Source organism: Chiroxiphia lanceolata, chromosome 2 (genome assembly GCF_009829145.1).
Source record: "Chiroxiphia lanceolata isolate bChiLan1 chromosome 2, bChiLan1.pri, whole genome shotgun sequence".
Taxonomy (NCBI): Eukaryota; Metazoa; Chordata; class Aves; order Passeriformes; family Pipridae; genus Chiroxiphia; species Chiroxiphia lanceolata.
The window spans coordinates 11,721,829-11,745,656 of record NC_045638.1 but is presented as its reverse complement, the minus strand read 5'-3'; the positions used below and the strand labels follow the sequence as shown (position 1 = coordinate 11,745,656).

Genomic DNA, 23,828 nt, shown 5'->3' with positions numbered 1-23,828 from the left:
TATTCCAATGCTTGGCAATTCACCTTTGTGTAAAGAAATTTTTCCTTAATATCCAAACTAAACCTCCCCTGCTGTAACTTGAGGCCATTTCCTCTCCTCCTGTCACTTGTTATTTGGGAGAAGAGACCAACTGTCACCTTGCTACAATTTCCTTTCAGGTAGGTGTAGAGAGGCATAAGATCCCTCTTGAGTATCCTTTTCTCCAGGCTAAACACTTGCAACTCCTTCAGCTGCTCCTCATCAGACTTGTGCTCCAGACCCTTCACCAGCCCCATTGCCCTTCCCTAGAACAAGCTCCAGCACCTCAGTGTCTTTCTTGTAGTGAGGGACCCAGAACTGGGCATAGGATTTGAGGTGCAGCCTCAGCAGTGCCCAGCACAGGGAGTCAATCACTACCCTGGTCCTGCTGGACACACTATTTCTGATACAGGTCAGATCGGCCTTCTGATACATTGGCCTTCTTGACTCATGTTCAGCTATCTGTCGACCAGCCCACCCAGGTCCTATTTTGCCAGGTGGCTTTCGAGCCACTCCTCCCCAAATCTGGAACACTGCTTGAGTCTGTTGTCATCCAAGTGCAGGACTCAGCACTTGGTCTTGTTGAACCTCACACAATTGGACTTGGCCAATTGATCCAGCCTGTTCAGATCCTTCTCCAAAGCCTTCCTACCTTCCAAAGATCAACATTCCTGCCCAACTTGGTGTTGTCTGCAAAATGACTGGGGGCGCCCTCAATCTCCTTGTCCATGTTGTTGATAAAGATATTAAACAGGACTGGTTCCAAGACTGAGCCCTGGGGAACACCACCGGTGACCAGATACCAGTTGGATGTAACTACATTTCCCACCACCCTCTGGGCCTGGATGTCCAGACAGTTTTTACCCAGCAAAAAGTATACCCTGATAACATAGTTTAGCTTTCACATTTCATTTTTATTAATTAGGGCCTGAAATTTTCTTTCATGAGACTTTGGTTATTTATAAACTATGGTTTATAAATTTCAGTACTCAACAAAAGTATTTAGTCTTAACTTATATTGACTAGATAATGAGATAGATTTACCACTGAGAACGTGTAGCATTTTAACTCTGATAAAAACTGTACTTCAAAGTTTTTTTTTAACTTTGAGGTCAAACTCAATGTTTGGCATTTAAATAATAATTCATGGAACATATGCTTTGTGTAATGAGTTTTATTGGACGTGCTGTTACTGCAAGATTATCTCTTTTTTAACAGTTCAGAAAAAAAGCCAGAAACATCATCATAGCAGACAAAACAGCCCAAAAATCCGGGCTGCCTATCAACCTTCTTTTCATAACGTACAGATTCATGTCACAAATTAGGGTCTGGTCCTTAGGGAAGATGACAGAGCACAGTTTATTCTTGGTCAGTAACGTACTGCATTATTATAGGAAAAGCCTAAAGGTCTTTTACACAGTACTTTGTATATGACCTTTTCACCCATCCATCTCACCCATGGGTGTGCTGTGGGCTGTTTTTTTCTTCAAAGTTTGGAAGGATTTTGGATATCTGCTCTTCCCTCCTCTGTGCAGGTCTTGAGGTGCTTCGTCTCCCTTGTGAGCCAAAAAGTTTCCAAAGTTTCCAAAGTGATAAACCCCAGTTTATCACTCTCTGCACAGGGCTCACAAATAGGGGCTACATTCACCAACAGGCTGTGCAGACACCGTACCTCCTTCTTCAGCTGGCCTGGTGAAGGAGCAATTAAGCAAGGTGCCAATGGGAAATTAAACCTAGGAAACTGTAGACTGAAATTTGGCCCTGGATGTCAGAGTTGGGAACTATGTGTATAAAAAAAGCAGTGTTGCTGTTAGTGTAAAGAGATTGACACCCTCTAACAGTGGAGTGTAGCTGCCCATTGGTAAGCCTTACAGCAAGGTTTAACACGCCTTTATAGCAGAAGGGCCTAACTCAAGATAAATTCACTTCTCTTAGAAGTGCTCACTCCAGCCTTGTGCTGTGAAAGGGAGATAAGGAGCAGAGGGTGGAAAAGGGTGCAAAATGAGGCACATGTAAGAATCCAGTGAGCATCTTTTATCAAGAATGATTGATGTCAGCTTTGAAATGCTAGAAAAGGTGATGGAAGTAGCCTAGTGTGTAGGAATAGAGAATAAAGCTTAAAGTGATCCACCTTCCTTAGTAGGAGTCTGTGGGAGGGGTTGACAAACTCGGTTTAGCATCAAGAAAAAGCTGTTCACACAAATTGCACCTTTGAACTCATATGATTTCTGCAGATTCATCTGCAAATTTCAATTTATACATTTCATATATTTCTCCTATTAGTATTGATGCAAGATGGTGTATATAATTGTCTTAACTACTCCAAATACAAGAAGAATCTGTTCTCATTTGAAACATGTACAACCTAAGTTCATATTTACAGGACCTTCATTTGCATAGCAAGGCAGTAATAGACTCCTTCAGGCTCTTAAATATTCAAATTTGCCATTTTAAAGAGTTCAAGGATTCCAGATTTTATATTCAAAGAATATATCACAGTAACAATGTATGTGCTTTTCCTTTCAGAACATAAATTTTCCTAACTAAAATTGTAAAATCTTCAGTTCTGTAAAAGTTTTCTGACTAAAAGTTTCAATAAAGAAAAAATGAGAAAGTACTTCTTAACATCCATGACCCTCTGGAGTACAATCAATTCCATTGCTTTAAGATACAAGTGGAGCTAAATGTAAAAAGCACAGACAATTTTTGTGTTCCCTCAATTAGTCAGAGTACCATAGTGTGAGTATGTTTTCACTAACATCTAATAGCGTTTCCAAGAAAAGCAAGCAAAATTGGAAATTAGTTAAACATTTGGGTTTGTGAGGGCTTTTAAATATTAGCAGTATCATGAATGCCTAGCATTAACCATATGTAGTCTTTGCCTTATATTAGAATTAAGTAAAACTATAAGTGCCAATGTAAATAAGGATTTCAGTGGCAGTGACACTCATAAATTATACAATTTTTTTTAAATTTTGCTTTGTGTTTTCTGCTGTAAGTCAATTCTATTGCTATTTCTACCAAATATATACTTTGCAATTATACTAAATTAGCTACTCAACATTTGAAAAAGTATACACATTAACTTCGTGCTGTTGACCAGGCATCTTTATTCTCCCACACCTGACAAATCTAATAGTCAGCTGACAAATCCTGTGAAAACTCTGTACCCTCATAAACTCTGCACTTTCACATGCTGTCTTTGGTTGTGTGTTGCTGTGTGCAGATATGTTTAAATCTGAAACTTGTATTGTTTGATAGAGTTTGTTTGGTGGGGTTTTTTTAAAGAACAGAACTGATTAAACATTCTAAGCAGTCTAATTACTTGTCTGTCACCTTTATAGGTTAATGTGGTTATTTCCTCTACAACTCTGCACATACTCATCCTTAAGCCTCTACAGCTTCATCTAACCCAGTCTTCACACCTGCTGTTGTAGCACAATGCTTAGGAGTCAAAGCATCTTCTGCTCTGCTTCCAACACCTGGATGGTCTTTCACTGGGTAGTATTCTCAGGTTGCCCAAAGTTTCTTCCATTCCCCTTGCAGTGACCTCTGAGAATTCAAAACAACATTTTCCAGTTTGTCAAAGTAAGTAGCTTGAGGAAATAAATGAAAAAGGGTGAAAGAGAGAAACAGGTACAAAGTATATTAGTGTTCTGAAAAGGAAAACTAAACTCTTTTTCAGCTGTCAAGTAGGACATACACTATATTCTATGGAAACCCCTAGTTACCTTTTGGCAGATGGTTCCTCTCCTACATTTGTATCAAACTGGTAAACCCATAGGGAGTTAAGGAAGTACCTTACTAAGAAGTGGTAATGATTCACCTGCAGTGATCCAACTTTCTACCTTTAGGTCAAACCCTGCACCTTTATGACAAGTGGTGACAATTACATTGTTATTATATGCCATCAGAGAGGGAGAAATAATTTATATGATTTTGATTGAGCACTGGTATTAGGTACTAGTCAGCTATTTTGCAAGGCAAATCAAATACCAAATACAAAGCCTGGACATTAGATAATCAGGACTTTTATGACATGTCTAGAAGGTCTTTTCAGAAGAAACATAATGCCACCTCCTTCACCCTCTAAATGGATACCAGTGTTGCTTACTAGAATGTCAGCTTAGCCAGAAATGCAGCCACCCTTGGCAGAGTGAGTGAGTAAGCTAATAAACCTCGATTTTCAGTTCAGAGTAGGTTTTTATCTGACTGATGGAGGCTATGAGCAAAGCAAGTCTGCATCTGCCTGGGTATGTAAAACACTATGGAAAATGGTGGTACTGACATGAGACGGAGCTGTCATTTCTAGGCTCTGGAGTAAGATGGGATGTGCCAGGAACAAGGTTCTCTGTTTTTTTATTTGCCATCTGATAATTTTGTGCTGCCCTTTAAATTCATATTATTACTTCTTTCCTTTTGATTTCTTTTGCGAGTCTTATTCTCCATGCTTATCTAATGTTAGGTGTCCCCATCTAGACTTGTAGGCTAATCCACATTTGCCCTACTTCAGACTTTCTGTGAGCCAAATGGTACACTTCCATGGTGCAAATTATCAAGGAAGAATTTTCTACTTTCTTTTGTGGTGTCCTTGCTGCTAGAAAGAGCTTCCACAAAGCTATGTTAACATTCTCCTTCAAAATCCTCCTTAAAACTCTCCTTTATTACGATGCTATGATGAAACTTGGAAAATAGATTGCTAGTACATGAAAATTGCTGGTTTTAATTCCATCACATCATTTTCCCTTGTATTCTTCCATATGCCTATAACAGTCTGTTGCCTCTTATCTTAAACATATATTACAGACTTAAGATCACATCTGTGAGTGTTGTAGTCTGCCACGATAATAGTCTGCTACATGGCTGAAATTCTTAGCCATTATAGTAATGGCAATTGCCATCATCTCTCAGAGCCCAGAGACAATGATTTTTTCCCTTACACTTACAGCTAAAAGCTAGAAAGCATAAAATGATAATGCTGTTTTATATAATGTTTTAAGGTTTCCTCATTTAAGGAGAAAAGCTGTTTATAACATTTTTGGAAAGACAGCAGTGAGAAAATATCATATCTCATCACAGTTGTTTCATTCTGAAATGTCCTGTGTGATGTGGGGGGTGGTTTCCTATTTCTGATTTTTTAAAAAATGCCCAGCATGTGTATTTTTATTCATAGACAGTAAAATGTCTTTTAAAGAGACATGAGGACAGAGATTGAATCAAACAGAAACATGAAGATATAAATATATCTACATGCAAACCTAGAGTACCAGAAGTGGCTAGAATGTCATCCTTCTACATGAAAAAAATAAATGAAATAAATTTAAAAAAAAAATTAAAAAAAGCTTCTGTTCTGATGAAGAGTCTTTCATTACAGAGTTTTGCAGTGGTTCTGTCATCTGATAAAAGATGTCTTTTTTAAAGTGTTTGCTCTGTGACAAAATGAAGAAAATAATTTACTATCTCTGTTGCAGTACTGTGAGAAAGCATTAATGTCCAAAAAGAGCTTTAAGAGCCTCAGGTAGAATATACCAAGATCACATGCACTCAACCTTTTAAAAGTACATATCTTAACAATAAATTATTTTAATAATTGCAAAATTATTGTTTTCTTTATTATTTTATTATGTTTTTCATGGCTATATAAGTTGAATATAAGTACATATAGTATATTCCAGAATGAACAAATTTTGCAACCCAGCGGTAAGGAAATATTTCGGTGTGTTTTGAAAAGTTCTCAATTTAAAATGATCTACAGAAAAGCCTGCGGCTACATGCTTTTACACAGTGTACAGAAATTTAAGTTATGTATACAAAATCTTGGGAGGTAGGAATTGTGTAGAGGAATTGGGTTTGTTTCTGTTTACATTTCTGTAAGGTTTCCTAAAATTTGCCAGCAGAGTTCAATGAATATTGAGTAAAGAAAAAGGCATGAACATGTGTTAAAACATTTTCTTAAAACAAATGATCATGACATGAATACATTAAAACACATTAAATACTTATATATATATATATATATATAAAATGACCAGTTTTATTTACTGCTTAAACACTTGATTTTTTTGTAGCTAATAGTTGAAAAACAACATATCAATTAGCAGCTCTGATCAGGAAGAGGGACATAAACATATTGACTCACATAATCAGCAAGATCTAAAGCAAATGAAATACATTGGAAGAGAATCAGACATTTGAGAAAACTCTCAAACTGAAATCAAGTTTAATCAAAATATGTGGTTTAGAATAATGGACATATCTGTAAAAGTTAATATTGCATAACTGACAAACAATGGGAAATGTTTATGAATAAAATATCCATAGTTGCTGTAGTTAAATGATAATTGGAATTTTAGAGAAGTTGAATTTTAGAAAATATGATGTAAATCTTATACTTCAGTCATCAAACCATTCAAAAAAAAAAAAAAAAGATACAAAATAGATATATGGCCAATGATTTCTAGCATTTTGATAGTCTTTCCCTGAAGCATTTGGAACAGGTTAGTGTTTACTAATCACTAATGGAATTTTTACATTTTTAGTTCAGAAAAACAACTGTGCATTTCTGAAACACGTCCAAAAGACTAAACAAAACACTACCAAACTTTTATTCTTTTTGAAAGATAGGTCAGTCTCATAATAACCACAGTTTCCATATTTGCATTCCTGTTGTAACCATCATCCAGAACGAAAGGCTTCTTTGTGTTGCTACTGCATAGGAAAAAGTATTAGGGGTTTATCACAACACTATGACATTGTTTGAAGAAAAAGAGTTAGAGGAAATAAAGTTTGTTTTCTTACCTAATCCTGAGACTGTCATAAATTTCCCTATTCTTGCCTTTCAGAGAAATGAGAAAGTTGCTTTTCAGCTTTGTCATGGAGCATCTTCTGAGACAGATACTCTGATTCTTTAGGATTTAGAAAGTATTTCTTAGTGTTGATGATTATTCTCAAAACCAGAATCATAGCTTTAAGGAAGTTAAGTCTGAAGCTTATAGAACCTCCACCTCAGAATCCCCAGGCCAAGTGCTCAGCTCTACGATGTGGTTTTTAGGTCTCTTCCTGGGGCAAAATAAGGAATATTTGTATATGGTTTGAACCTCTGGCACCTAATCTCTCTAGAAGTGACTGTTATTGTATGTAAAGGAAAATTTTATTTATTTACTTTTGTTCAGTTCTCTTGTCAAATAAAAATATCGAACTGAGTAGAAGCAGAGAACTGCTTGTTACAACACTTTCTCTTTCAGTATATAAACTCCGTGCTTCTTCAAAGAAAAAAAAATTCCTTTAAAATGAAAAGTCATTACTTAATCAGACTGGAAGAAAACAGCTTATCAATTATGCAAGTCCAAGAGATTTACCAGAGCAAAAGCACCTCTCAGGTAACTTTCTTTGAAGTGATTAACAATCCTCTTTCCACTTCTCCCTCTGCACGCAATCCCTGTGATATTACAGACTGTAGCCCTACACTGTGAAATACAGTGTTTTGATAGTAACATCAAGCATTTTTTGTTCACCATCTGACTGTTATCTGACATTGATAACATATTTTCCATCTTACTCACTGCTGGCAGGTAGAACTGGTCTTCAGTTCCCCAGAGGCAGGTTGGGAGCTGGGATTAATTCTTTACTCAGGTGTCCTGTTTTTAAAGGCAGCAAGTGGAACTCCTTTAGCAGCAGTTGCCCACAAAGGAGATTTGATTCCATACAAGAAAAAGAAACCACTGCAGAACTAATGAAGGATAGTTATTAAACTTAAGAATACCTTGTGTAGAACAATATGTAGAATAACTAGAGCAGCATCCAAGCTTTGTTAGCATCCCTGATGATCAGAAAATTATCCTTATTTCATAACGTTTAGATGTTAATGTTGTGCTCTAGGCCCTTTACCATCCGTGGAAACAGAGCCAGTGCCATTGATGGTCTGATTTGAGCCACACAAGTCCTGACTCAACATGAACAGTTCATGAGACTGATTAACTTATTCACTACCAATATTACATGGTAGTTTTACGTTCTTATAGAGTGCATGAAGTGGTGGACAAAGAGATGCCCTTTGGAATTGAATTTAAAGAAATTATGTTTGAAGATGTGTCCCTTTTCCACTGTGATATAGTTAACATCTCCAAGGATATAAAAGCCATTTTATAAGGAAACAGCATGAAGTAGGTAGTATATTCTTATTCTTCAAGGAACAGTTAAAATAAGGATTTATATAATATTTTCATATAGTTTTTTTTTATTATGGATTTTTATCTGGTTTTGTAATATTTTAATTAATAGTGAAGAAAGTAATTTTTAAATTGAATTTTCAGATAAACATATTTGTACAAATGAAACTAGTGTTTATTAGCATACATTCATTTTCAGATACTTTTTATGTCTGTAGGGAAAAAAATTCACAAATCACATTAAAATACAACATAAAATTACTCACTTATGTCAGATTAAATGGCAAATTTTATGTATAATATATTTTTTTCCAACACGGTTTAAATTGCGTGTTAGTTTTATGATTATTTTGAAATTTACTACTATTTTATGGTATTAATTTTTAGAAGTGAAAATGGAAGAAAATGAAACATTTTATTGTTAGAAATATCTTTCTTCTGTAAAAGTCAGCAAGTTCCTGTAGCTTGACACATTTTTTGAGACATTCCATAAACTCACGCTTAAATGCAGTGAACACACTAAATAAGAAAGGCTGGTTGGTGTTTTTCTTTCAGAGTCCCAGGAAGCTGTGATTTGTCAGGTCTCAGCTGCATGTAATACCAACTCTCATCATGCATAGTGTGTAGTTTAGCCTGCCACAGGAATTATTTGTCTGCTTTTACACACTTTCTGAGATTAAGGACTTTGAGGGTCCTGCTATCTGTCTGTATGTACATGGTTATATACCCAAATGGTTTTCTAGAGATATAGGTGCACACATATATATATACACACGCTATATATACACACACATTTGCCCACATGTATGCATACACATCTGTATATTTATATATGTATACTTACATATAAGTTTGTGTGTGTTAATACAAATATTTACAAGTAGGCATTAGGGGTAGTACAAATATTATAATTAATAATAATAATGCTATATTTTGTGTTAGTAAATATAATTCAATCCACAAATATTCTACTGGGAAAAATACACATGATGTTTCTCCCATTCAAAAGTCTTTAAAAAGTCCTATTACAAAAAAAAAAAAATCAGTTTAGGAGCAGATTTAGGAAAGATTTTTCTTTTTAAGAAGACCCATATTTGAGCCAGAAAGAGAAATACTGAAAACTAATATTGTCAGCCTAAAAAAGCTGGAGGTATTCCCAGCTGGTATAAATCTGTGCAACCAGAGTGATTTAAGTATTTTTTATCTGCAGCTTGGTTTATAGCAGGGAGCAAAATTGTTTGGCTTCATTGTACAAAACTGATTATTGATATCCTGGTTAGATTTTATTGTGTCCCTACTGGCATTAGGTTTGCAGCAGAAAAAATCCAAACCTCCTCTCTAAAATTGCCTCTCTTGCTTCTATGTTCATTCCAAAACTTATACAGGATAGATGAATAGAGGCAAATTCTTTCAAAGTGTTCCTTTTTCACGAGGAATAGTATACTGCATTTAATACAGATAAAGGAAAACTACTTGGAAAAGCTGTTTGAACTGTTGAAAATGTCCATCATTTTTATTTATTTCTAATTAAGATCTTGTGCAGAATGACTTCTAGGATCACCCTAAGAAGATATTTCTTCTAGTTCTTATTCTCAATCTGTCAGTGCAGAAGATTAACTGCAATGTAACCTGTGTATTAAAGATTGTACAGAAGGAAAGCAAGTCTCATTATTAAACAAAATCAAAACACAAAAAAACCCTTAAACAGTATCATCAGCTGTCAGCTTTGGTTTTCCCTGTGTCTAAGTTTAGGATGAATACTCCCTCTGTTGGCTACAGTGCAAGGCTAATTAGGTAATTGTCTCAAACTAACATGATGTCTTAGTTGAAATCAGGATGTAGTTCCTGAAATCGGAGGGCACACTTTGTGCTTTTGCCAATTAGAGCACATGGCCACCAAAACCTTCAGCTCTTCTTTCTCAGCTCTCAGGCAAGAAATACAGTGTATTGCAACCATAAACTTCCTTTTTGGCAACTATGTATATACTTTAAGTTTTGATGTTTTTATACCTAGTGGCCCAAAGATCACTGCTGGGCATAACATGGGACTATAAAATCAGTGTAAAGAAACCAATAACTAAGCCTTTGAAAGCGGTGTTAGAATATTTATTCTTAGACACATTTTGAGGCAGGCTAAAATTCTTCTTTTCTTTCTTCTTCTATGAGCAGGATTCACTGGGAAAAGAGGTGATCAGAAAACTTAAGAAACAGAGATATTTTGACATTTTGAGGTTAAACTGAAAAGAGGCTTCCTGGCAGGGAGCACATTTCATGTTTGACAAAGTGTTGCATAAGTACTGACAATTGTCGCCTTTTCCCATCCTTTATAAAGTCAGAGTGAGTAAAGGTGCTATCATACACACTGAAGGAACTGCTCTGTATTCTGTAATTCAGCCAGGTTCTGACTTGTTTCCCTTTTTACACGTATTTATGAATTCATCAGTAGTATAAAACTCTTGTGCCTAGTTTTCTGGATCTTTATTATCTCCCTGTGTAAGAATAGCAGAAATTATCTGTCCTTTTCAAACTCATTCTGGGGTAAATCTATGCATTTAGAAAATGCAATTGTGTTTTGTTGCTCTAACAATTGTTAGAACATTCTGATTTCTTGCATCAAAAATATGTTATTCATCATGATTAATTATACATTTATCTCTCATTTATCATACCCAATATAGGCTATATTACATTTAAAATATGGACCCCCATTTTGAATGATAATGGAAGTGCCCTACCAATCCTCTTAGTACTGGTTTTCATTCAAATAAACAGAAACACCCCCCTACTATGGATAACATACTAGAATTATAGCATAGTTTAAACTTTTTAATAAGGACATGGGGTTTTTTTAAACTTTGGGCATGAAAATCTCATGCATGCTCACCATTTTTCCACTTAAAAACACTTGGGGGTCATACAAGTTTTTATGTTTTGATACCTAATCTCCAAATTTTCCATTAAAGCATGACTGGCAAAATGTAGTGCCAAATTCAGTGGGGCAGCAATGGATGTGTATTCACAGATGAAGCCCATATGGTTTTCTAAATGCAATTTTGACAACCATCCTAAAGTAATAGTGCTATACTTTGCATTTAACTATACTTTATCACATTCATAAGTTGCTGAAAGAAAAAGAAGACTGGGTAAAAGCATGGAGGAACAGAGGATTTGGCAAATGGGAATGTCCAAATGGTGATATTTTTAGTGTGAAGCTAAGTGACTGGTACCATATAGTATGTCTTTCCCCTAACCACAGCCTATATGAAGTCAGCTCCATGGCCGAGTTTGGCTTTAGGAGATATGCTGGAATGATTTTACAGGGCAGAGAGGGCAGAGGAAAAACTTCTGTATGTACACTGCTAAACAAGTGCAGTGCATCTATTCCCAGTGATCTCTCGTGTAGCACCTTTACATAAGCAAAATCAGGGAAGAACTTAATTTGGCTATGCTGTGGTGAGAAATTTTGAACTGCATTTAAAGCAAAATATGGTGCAATATGGTGAAAAACAAGAGTACTGAATACAAATCATCTTACTGCTAACTTCAACAAGGCAAAAAACAGAAGACGAATTACAGAACATTCTGTACTTGTCATGATCCCTGATTTGTAAATGTCTCGTAGCAGAGTTCTGGCAGATGCTTTGTGTAAGAGTGATTGACTTCAGTGAAGTAGTTAGCCTAGCCCAGCCCTCCCAAGTGATCTGAAACTGCTTCTCCTTTGCTGCAGGCTCAGTTCAAGCTCTTGTAATAAATCATGCTGATGTCTATCCCTGAGATATACAGGTTGGACAATGGGGTATCTCTTCACCTCCTGTTGCAGTTCACTGAAACTGTTAAAATACTCTAAAGAGTAGCTCATTTGTCAGGTTGTTCTGACTGGGAAAAATGCTTTACACAGCTGTCTTACTACTTATCCAAGAAACTCAATGTTTTCTAAATACTGAAGGCTTCTAGGATTCAGGTGAAGTAAAAAAGCATTATTATACATATTCCAAAAATAGGTAATTTGTAGAACAAAGTCTCATTTTTAACTGAATTGATCTTGCACAGAAATTCCTCAACTAATAGAAACATTCCACATCTCTATTTGACTAAGTTATCTCAATGGATTTTTATATCCTAATCTATGACCTCTGTTGCAGATGTCTGAGATAGAGAATCATAGAACCACAGAATGGTTTGGGTTGGAAGGGATCTAAACAATCATCTCATTCCAACCTCCCTGCCAAGGGCAAGGACATCTGCAACTGGACTAGGTTGCTCAAAGACTCATCCAACCTGCCTTCAACACTTCCAGGGATAGGGGTAATATTGCTTTATCACAAGTTGTGTGAAAATCCTTAATTGTTGATCAATGTTGAGATTTTATATCAGTGTATTTAACAATGGTGAAAATTGCTGACACATATATGAAATCAAGAATCATGTGATAAACCTATTTCTATAAATTCATATGTAAATAAATATACAAAGAAAAGTGAAAAGAAAATTAAATATATACAACCATACAAATAATAGTGACAAATTCAGAAGTTTTCAGAAATTCTATGCAGATGATACCAATACTGGGTGAGCTGATACTGATTTGTTAATTTCCCATTGAATCTTATTGGTTTTATTCTAACTGACTTGGAATAAATTTATTTAAGGTGTCATCCACTTACTATTTCATCTAGACTGGCTGTGATTCAGCTGTGTCCTTCATTGGAAGAGAATTAATAGTCACTGAAATATTAATTGTTTTTCTTTTTTAGAAGTATAAAAGCAATCTTGTCCATTAAATCTCAGGAGTTGAGGAGAGAACCCAGCAATTTAAAGATGGTCTTCATTTAGCCATGAACCATCTTTTGCCTACAAACTTGGCAAAAAGAAAAAACATCCATAACATTTTTCAGAAGTCCAGTCTTGAAAATACAATTAATTGGCAAAACTTATCTATCTATTTTGTCAGATATAACTATCAAACAGCCAAACAGCCATTAACATCCTACATTCTATTCAGGTTTTCCAGGTAGTAAAAGGTGAAGAGCATAAGAAACACTGGACTTCACATGGGATGGGTGACTCTTTTAGGAGTTGCAGCATAGCTGATTCTCAGACGAGTGGTGACATTGCATGGGAATGTGTTGAGCCCTGTGGATGGTATCTTCAAAGACAGAGGAAGCAGTGGGCCATAAATTTCAGGATGCAGAGGACTGATTTTCATTTTAGGAGCTGCTGAACAATTTGTGGGAAGAGCCTTGTGTATTTTCTCAGTCACATCACTTTTGTAATCTGCTACACATTATAAAAACATCATTTGCATATTTACATAGAAGAGAAACATTCATTTTAGATATAATACTAACCCCTTTATGGAAAATTGTTTTCATAAAAGCCGCATCATGGAAAAGGCTTTGAGTTTTCACACGTTACCCAAAGAAAAAAAAAATAAAAAAGAGAGAGATGAGTAATAATAATAAAAATTAAAACCCTCTGCAGTGGAATTTCTGCCTTGTAGATCTTATATTTCAGCCCAGGCATTTGCCAGTTGATAGTCTGTGAAATGAAAGGTTTGGGATTTACTAGACCATTTACACTTTGTCTGTAACTTTACAGGTTCTCACAGATCATGTAGCACTTCTGGAACAAATGTGTAAAATATTACAGAAACAGTATAGATTGTACTTTTTCTACCTTCCTTATTGTGTCTTACTTTAGCGAGTGCAGGTTCTTTTCCAGTTAAGTGTTTTCAACAGTACATATAAATTGCACCGTAACTTGTTAATTTCTTCATTTGTACCTTTTACTGAATATTCCTCCCTCTCTCCACAAAAAAAAAGGCCAAAATTAAAATAAAAATAAAACTGATAAATTGCTAGTTAAAAACATAATATTATGAATGATCCCTCAAGAAAAAAAATCTCTTAATTCTACACTATGATTTATTTTTATGTTTTGCAAGCAGTAAAGCATCTCTGTAGTGTCACTGTTGTCTGAAAAAATTTCAGCTTTAATTTATAAAAATGTTGTTAGCCCCTTTTTAATACTGTTTTATTAGCTATAATTGCAGAGATTAATTTTTCATTTTCTTCAAAAACAAGAAATTACCAGACAAACAATCCAGGCTAATTATCAAGAAGTATTTTAATATTGTTGATATAAAAAAGCAGAACTGGTAGAAACCTGTCATTTCTATTGGTACACCCAGTTCAGATTAGCAAAATAAAGACTAAAAATTAGAGCAGGGCTGATGGGTTTGGTGTGACAGCCAGAACCCTCTCAGTTCATATTCCTGTGAGCATTTCCATATTATCTCAAACTATGAAAGGAGACTGGAGCCAGGTTAAAGTTGTCCACAGTTAAGGAGTGGTTGCTTAAGCAATATTTATAAACTTCTAATAGTTGTTCATCATCCTCTTTCAGTGCCACCCATATGGTAGACCCTTTAGAATGATTAAAATTATTTTTACAACAATATGATACAACAATATGGTCTTTAATACGGTTTCAAACAGAACAAAGGTTTAATGCAGAGAAAACAAAACCTCTCCTAAGCCTAAGGAAAGAACTGTATGTCTCAGGCATGGGCGTGAATGGAACTCTTCACCAAGCTCATGTGAGTATGTGTTACTTAAGAGGATGAAAAGGTCATCATTTTATTTGCCTGCTTACTTTTAATTACTAATGACTATAGCATATATGATTGTCATACCCAGTGATTTTATTTACCAGACTTGTTTTTATTCCCTATAAGTTAATTACTATTCTGAAAATATTGCAGCATAATAATTGGTGACAATAAATGCACTGGAGAGTATAGAGTGAAGGAATCTGATCAGAATCATCAAAGTAGTTATTTATCATCTGTTTATTTATTCCACCTAAGTAAAAAAGAGTTAATTAATTATTAGAAATGTTAACTCAGTATTTAGAAAATTAATGTCTTGTGTAATAAACCTAGAATAATTCTTTTTCCCCTGGTTTTTATAACAATTAATTTTGTACAATTTCTCAATTCAGCTTGTTTGAAGTAAATTCACTTTAAACAAAAGACTGGTCTACATTTTGCTAGTGTTGGAAAACCACTTTCGAGGGACAGAAAATGGTGCCCAAAATTTATTTTACAATTGAAAAAGTCCAACTGTCTTCTGGTTTTGCATTTATATATCTTTCTTGATCATGGTTTTGGTTTGGTTCTGTTGTTTTCATTTGGGTTTTATTTCCTCTTCAGAGAAGAAACATTCAGGTCAGTTAGTAACTGCAAATAAACCCCAGTCAACTGCAACCTTATAATCAGTTATGGACCTCATCACTCTCTACAACTGCCTGAAAGGAAGTTGTAATGAAGTTGGGGCAGGCCTCTTCTGGCATGCCTACAGTGAGAGGACAAGAGGAAATGGCTTTAAGGTGAGATTCAGATTAGATATTAGAAAAAAACTTTTCACTGTTAGGGTGGTCAGACACTGGAATAAGTTGCCCCGGAGTCACCATCCCTGGAAGTGTTCAAGGGGATCTGGCACTGGGTGATGTGTTTTAGTGGATTAGGGATTACAGTGACAGCTGGACTGGATGATCTTGAAGGTCTCTTCTAACCTCGATGATTCTATTATTCTATGATTCTATGAACTGTGACTACATTGGGTAGATTTGCTAAATGTTATAGTTTAGAGCCTTGTTTCGAGATAGTTCTTCAGTCAGTGATGTTCAGTTTTTCTTTCTGATACTGAATTTTGGCACTTACACAAGTGCATCAATACCTGGAGAGCAGTAAATACCTAAAGTGGATGATTCATCTTCTCCTGACACCTCCGTAAAGTAGTTGGCTGAATTCCCTAAGGAAATGTATTGTAGCCTTCAGTGACTACTGAGGGGTCCTTGACAGGCTAGCTTTAAGATAACATTTACAAGTCAGGTTATGTTAGCACTGCATTTCCCATCTAAATAGACTAACGGAATTCTCTCAAACTAAAGGAAGTCTGAAATTCAGCTTCTGTGTCAAGTCAGATATTTATGTAGCAGGATGCGAATGAGGTCTGCTCAACTAATGCTTTAGTCATCCAAATGTCTCCCACGTGGGGAAGAACTTCCTTCAAATGACTTCCTCCTTTGGGAATGGTAGAGCCTTCAGTGCTTGTCCAAGAAACTCTTGGGACCTAGACAGGTCTCAGTTTTGCTCTCTTTTCTTACAAATTCTGTTACATTAAAGGACATAAGTAACAGTTGCTTTTGCTAATTGCTAATTTTTTTTTGCTAATTTTGCAAAATAAGTGATTAAGTATCGTCTGTAGCAAGTTGTACTTGCTCTGGCTGGGATGGAGTTAACTTTCTTCATGACAACCCATATGGTGTTATGCTTTGGATTTGTGCCTAAAACAGTGTTGGTAACTAATGTTTTGGCTTTCACTGAACAGCACTGATATTTTCTCTTTTTCTTCATTCTTTCTTCTTCCCCCCAAGCGAATAGGCAGGCTGGGCACAGGTAAGAAACTGTGAAGGGACACAGCCTGAACAGCTGATCCAGACTGGTCAAAGGGATATTCAATGCCATATTAACATTATGCTCAGCAACAAAAACTGAGGTAGAGGAAAAGACGGGGATTTTCATTTTGGCTTCCAAGGTGGCCTTTGATCAGAACTTGTAAGTCATCAGTCTGATTATAGGAGGTGGTGAGGGATCTGCTTTGCATATCCTATGTTTTTTCTCTATCTTTTACTTGTCGAATTCTCTTGACTGGACCCACAACTTTTCTTAGTGTTTTTCCTTCCTATTATCTTCCCTGTCCTGCTGGAGCAGGGCATGAGTGAGCAGTTGTGTAGGTGCTTGGTTGCTGATGGTGTCAATCTACCACAGTTCTATTTGGCTCCTGGCTAATTTGGATTCAAGATAATGAGAGATCTGACCAATGTCTGCTAGACTGAATTTACAGCTGTTATATGAGTTTAGCTGTGACTTGGAGGGCTTTTACTTCTGTTTCTGGTCACAATGTTGACTTATCTGCTCCTTCACCTGATCTCTTGCTTACTCTCTTACTGTACATTCAATTCCAGGGATTGCTGGTGGCTGCTTTTTTCTTTTTCAGTTTGCACTGCTTATAGATTTTCCTCTTTTCTTCACTTGTTAAACTGTCTGTCTTGACTCTCAACTTTTTTTTGATTTTTGTCTTCCTATTCTCTCCCCCATACTACCATAGGGGAGGAGTGAGAGAACAGTTATACAAGTGATGATTAGCTCCTGGCTGGGATCAACACACTGCACAAGCCAATCCTTTAAATTCAACTGATATCAAATAAAAATAATTACAAATTGCCGGTGTATTCCTTATTTTACACCATACTGAAAACAATTGAACCAATAGAACTCCCCAGTTTTATATCAGAATGTTTTTTATTTGAGTTTTTCCAATATCAGTATTAATGATGGGACTCAAACATTTATACCAGTGAGGCCATGAGTTGGACTTACATCACATCAAGCTGGTACTGTGGCACTGCAGAAGGGCAGCCTGCAATGTCCAAAATAAATTCTTAGCAGAGTTCAGAAGAAAAATATATTTTTTTCAGTAGTCTTGCTGTTTTATACTTTCTCTGCTTTCACTGCACACTAAACTACAGCCTCATAAGCAATTTAAGTCTATAATATAGAGGAAAGTTGCTTGTAAATGGGCTAATGTATTCTTATGTATGTTTCTCGAAAGATAAAATTACAGATTTACTCCTACTTTTGTAGATGTTTTGAAATACATGCAAATATATTATCTGTATAGTTATATTTAGTCCAGAGATGTCTTAATTTATTCTGCAATTTTGCAAAATTTTTTATTCATAATTTTCCATAAGTATTTAAAAGAATTGAATTAAGTTCATATTCAAAATAACTGAGGCAGAAATTGATCATTCCATCAAAAAAAAAATTGTTAAGAGGGGTTTTTTTTGTTTTTGCTTTTGTTTTCCCCTGGTTAATTAAAATTAGGCTTTAGTTTAAATTGCTTTGGATCCATGCTACAGCCACTTACTATATACTATATTATAAAAAGTAAAAGTACCAAGGTCAGCATGTGCTGTCAGAAACATTTGATGTTAGCGCCATATTTCAGTGGAGGATGACACTAACTGGCTTTTCTGTAAAAAAATCTTTGAAATAAATGCAGGTGTCATAGTTTAACCACAGAAAAGGGTGCATGAACATGAAATGTACACAGACTGAGCTTCCTCTTCTTTACATTAGATAATTAAGCACACTTAAATGCAACAGGGCTTGTCAGTCCTGACCTGGAGACACTTCTGATTTAACAAACATTTTCCAAAGTACGAAGAAATTCAGGAATTTGTAAAAGGGAGCTGAAAAAAAACCCAATTCCTTTATGAAGTTGGTATGTGGCTGTGTTTAGTTTCTTCTCAAACAGAAGTGCTTTTTTCTCAATGTGTATTTTGAAATAATATATATTTTTAATAACTCTATTGCAAATACTATTTTTGTTTTACAGGTTAAATCTTACTTTACACCACTAATAAATGAAGCTACCATCATCCAGTATTCTATGGCAGCTGGCTGCTTATATAGATATAGCTGTGATCTTAATTACAAATGGGAATAACTATAGGAATAGTTTGTTTGGGATCTAAGTGGATCTGACAGGGCAGCAGGTAACAGATCTCTGTTTTGAATAGACAAAGAATGCTATTGGTATGTTTAGGATTAGCAGCTAGAAGAAAGTTCCAGAGTAAATAGGAGTCCCTGTGCCTTCAGCTTCACTCCCTTCACATTCCCTCCAACACATTTCTTGCTTTTCTACCATCCCACATCTGCTTCATTTCAGCACACCCACATGTTCAGATCATCGAAGTCAAATCTATACAGGCTTTTTTACACCACGGGCAGACTGATGAAATTATTTTGCACAGCTGTGACACTTCATTTCCTATATTTCAGGGATAGGAAAATGAATGAAAGAATGCACAGCCTTGTTCTCATAAAGCAGCAAGAAAAGAGCAATATCAGGAAGCAGGGAATGAATGCCATTCTAGCTGTCTGATGTCTAACTGACTAAACCAGGAAACACATACAAATGTGGATGAACTATCTTCTCTGGAAAGAAAAAACTTTTCCATTCTAAATAGATATTAAATATTGTTTTTAGAAGGAATCGGGACATTAAAAATGGAAAAAAATATAATCCTGAAACATGAGAGTCATCAGTAAAACTCCCATGGAATCTCTTCAGACGGTAATTTTCTTCATGATTACTGTCCTAAAGATTTTAAAGAAATTACTCTACAGGACAGAATAGGAAAATGCTGAACTCCTTGAGGACAGAGCTAGAGAGAAGAGGAACACCTTGCCATATGTAGAAAAGTGAAAGTGTACCTCTGGCATGACAAATACTATGCTTGACAATGTATGATCATCAATAGATTAGTTCATCTTTGCTTCATTTTTCCTATTAACAGATCAGGAACAATAATTGACCTATTTTTGAAAGTTTAAAGATTCATGTTTAAAGGTTAAAAATAAAATCAAAAATGAAATAAAATATGGGTGGTATTCCGAATAGCACCATGAGCACCATTATAAACTGAGGAGAACATCGAAGGTACAGAGACAGAGTAAGCATTATTTTTGGGTTCTTGTCTTCATCATTTGTGTATATGCACACATGTACATGCACTTAAGAGGCAATTTGCTGTGGACTTTTATTTAATTCAAAGTAATATTTCTTAACAATATGAAAGTAAAAGCAACAAACCCAGCAAAAATAAGAGTAAGACCCTATGAATATTTATTTTCTGCAACTGTGCATATACATCATGAAAACAACAAATTTTCCAAATTTTTGGCTTTTTGTATTGTATAAATAATAGCTTTGTTTATCAAGTATGTACTGGAACATATATATTTATATATTAAAATATAGTATGTTACTATGAGCTAGTACTTTGCTAAAGCCAGATATTTGTAGAGGACATGATTTCCTGACAGCTCTAACTTGTCACCACACTTTCAGTAAGTAATTCAGTGAAGAAGTTGGCAGTAGTAAGATCAGCAAGTGTTCTTACACGATAAGAAGTGGCAGTTGCTCACACTGATCCTTTGAAGAAGAAATGTGCTGAAAGGATACTGTCAAAATTGGTAGACTTGAAGTGTGACCTACCTTGATAGTATTTCCCTATGGCAAAGCTTACTGTAAAGATTGTAAACACTTAATGCAATGAGATTTGAGAGAAGTAATACAGCATTGTAATTCAGGAAATTTTGAGTTCTGGTCACTGTGCTCCTGACAGTATGTGCCCTGACAGAAGGAAAATCACTTGGGGTAAGTTGCGCATCTATGACATCTCCTTATTTTGGTGGACATCCCTGTGCTAAGGGTAAGCATATGCCCGGTTTCCATAGCACACGCTCCTGCGGCAGCAAGGCGGGTATCACTTCCAGGAAATGGTGTCTTTTCCAGCTCCATAAACCACCAAAGACATCCAGACAGTTCTTATCTAGACCCCACGAGAAGTTATGCTTTTCCCCCTTTGCTCATGAGCCTGGGTTGTACAAGTGCTTTCATCTTTCTTTCTCTGCAAAATGTGCACTAAAACAGGGCATGCATTAGTGTTAGAACTGGTGTAGTTGTTTACACAGTGCAACATATATTTACACTTTTGAATTCCCAAGTTTTCTGGTAAACTTGATTCCTTATAGGTTTAATATGGCTTTTCTTTTTAACTGGAGAAGAATTTTCTCTTTTACTCATCCTTAAACCTGGTATTACTGAAATTAAATAATACAATGTCAAAAATAGCCTACTGTCCTCAAATCTGTATAAATAACAGGTATGTTTTTAATAGATAAATGATATTATCCCTACTTAAGTCAAAGTTTCTAACTAAATGTTTGAGAGTCTTTGAATAAAATATGATAACTCTGGGAGCAACAGAGTTTTTATAACTTTAGATGCTTAGATAGACATATCTTTTTATCCAACTCAGAACATCTTTCGCAGAATATTATGTGTCTGCAACTTTACCACAAAAATAAATCAGAAATATGAGCCATGACACAAGAATTTCTCACCAATTATCATCTTCAAAAATTAAGAGATAAAAAAGTGTGATATTTTTAAATTGGTCTTAAATTATACACCCACAGATACCTGTTTTTACAGTGAAAGTAATTGCACTAATTTTTTTCTCTAGTACACTTCCAAATTATTTATAATTACCAGGGTAGGATATAATCAAGTTTTATAACAAAATTTGTCAATTAAAATTTATTTTGAAAAATATCTTTACATAAAAGTGTCAGAACAGTTATTAGGGAATTGCAGATTTCAGCTTCCCTTGCTGAAATCTTCCTGCTTTACATTTCTGAATCATTTCAATGATTTAATATGACTGTAAGACTACAGACTTCTTATGGAAGGGGAGTGTCCCAGAGAACTGATAATCTCACCCCAGAAACAGTTAATCATGGATAATTTGCACATACTGTTATTATTTACATTTATTGCAGTGATGATGGGTGGAAAAAAAGACGAATAGCGCCTGATTGTACCAGACGAAAACAAAGCAAAAAACCCCAAACAAATACCAAGAAGGATATGTGCTTTGCATCCAGAAAATTTCAGTCTGGATGAAATACATGCATGGGAAATGAATGTTTCACAGAATGTTGTGTAAGCAGAGCTGGAAGCAAATTAACATTAATTCCATGGCTGTAAGCACTGGGGAAGGAGTAAGGGATGAGAGAGCAAGTAAGAACAGGGTGGGAAGGAGAGGAGTCAGAGAGGTGGGAATGGGCTGTGGGGAACACCCTGGTACCTGACTGACACTGTCAGGGGACCCCCAGGGTCCCTACCAGCGTGTGAGAGTAATAGAGGTGCTTCTTGGGTGTCAGGCATCATCCCAGCAAAGCTGCCTTCAAAGCTCATGGTGCTGCCTGCACTACACTCATCTTCCTTTCCTGCAGGAGGCGGACACAGGGTAGGAAAGGATGCAAAAATAAAATACTGTGTGTTGCTTTCTCAGTAATCACCTGAACAAATGTGGATTTCTTGAACTGATCCTCAGCTTAGTCATTGCACGGTGTTCTGCTCCCTCGCCTCACTTATGGGATTCACGTCAAGTCAATCTATTTCTTCAGCTGTATTTACTGTTTCCTGGCAACCACCCACCTTGAAAAATAAAATCCTGTGCAATGAGAAAAAATGAAGAGCCCTTTCCTTCCCCTTGCTACCAGGCTTTGGTAGGGCTTCCTGTGCGTAATTCCACATGTAGTCAGACAGTCTCTATCTCAGTTACTTTCCTAAGATAATGGTTATGCAAGTTGATTAGGGGTATGTTAAATCAGCTTGTTATTTAAACTCAACAAAGCTTAATCATATGAATAATTCTGATTTATAAAATTAAAACGTGAAGTTTTCTTTTCATTTGCTCAGTGTGTTCATGCAGATGGTCCGTTTCAGATACGAAAATGAAATGAATTTTAGAAAGATGACTGTACAAATATTTTTCTCATGTAACATGAGAAAATATGGCAGAAAATTAATTGAAGGATAAAATTAGTGATGACATAATTTTAAACAATAAATTGTTTCTGTGCATTACTTAAATCCACATAATATTTTTATTATATTTCATCTAAGCGCATAGGGAAAATATACACAGACATTCATCCAGGAAGCTGTCCTGGAGAGACTGTGGGGAGTTCATTTGTAAGGGGAAATGAAGTTTTTCAGTGCAATTTGTGTGTGTTTCTGCTCAGCTGTGTGAAGGCATGGACTGCTTAATACATTATTTCTTTTTCTTTTATTGGTAGTCAAGTGTTGCGTTTGTTGTCTGTTATACAGGTGACTTATTCTTGGGAGGTAGCTAACATGCACATTTGAAGAAAGCTTCACAAAGGTAAAGGATGTCAGTGAAGCAGACCAACCCAAAGATCTTTAGTCCTTTACTCTCATTCCAAGACAGACTGTAACAAATGCTTACATGAGAGTAAGCATATTTTAGTTCCCCAGTATATTCTCCTAAACTTCATTAACTTACGCATCAGCTTAACATATTTGTAGAGAAAAAAAAAAAAGAGACACTAATGCAGCTACACACAACTAATATAAATTACAGTAAATTGTGAAGAGTAAGAATCAAATAACTTCCTGGCTTTAAAAAAGCTCTTTCAAAAGCATAGTGGCCTATGTAGAAGTAGAACACAATGCAGTAAAACTCATTTAGGTTGGAAAAGACCTCTAAAATCATGAAGTCCCATCATTAACCCAGCACTACGAAGTCCACCACTAAACCATGTCCCTAAGTGCCACATCTACATGTTTTTTGAACACTTCCTGGGATGGTGACTCCACTACTTCCCTGGGCAACCCATTGCAATACTTGACCACCTTTTCAGCAAGGAAATTTTTCCAAATGTGTAGTCTAAACGTCCCCTAGTGCAAATAGAGGCCATTTCCACTCCTACTATCGCTCGATTCCTTGGAGAAGAGACCAGTGCCCCTACCTGCCTACAACCTCCTTTCAGGTAGTTGTAGTGAGCAATGAGGGCTTCCCCCAGCCTCCTCTTCTCCAAGCTAAACAACTCCAGCTCCATCAGCTGCTTCCTTAAGCTGGCACCAGCCTCACTGGTGCATCCTTTGTGCAAAGATAAAATTGTTGAGGTGGGAA

The 23,828-nt window shown here is 35.9% G+C and overlaps 1 protein-coding gene across 3 annotated transcripts in view; it reads left to right on the top strand.

Annotated features, from left to right (window-relative positions):
* Window positions 1-23,828, top strand: part of IL1RAPL1 (interleukin 1 receptor accessory protein like 1) — a 701,789-nt gene that overhangs the window by 558,541 nt on the left and 119,420 nt on the right. The window lies entirely within an intron of this gene.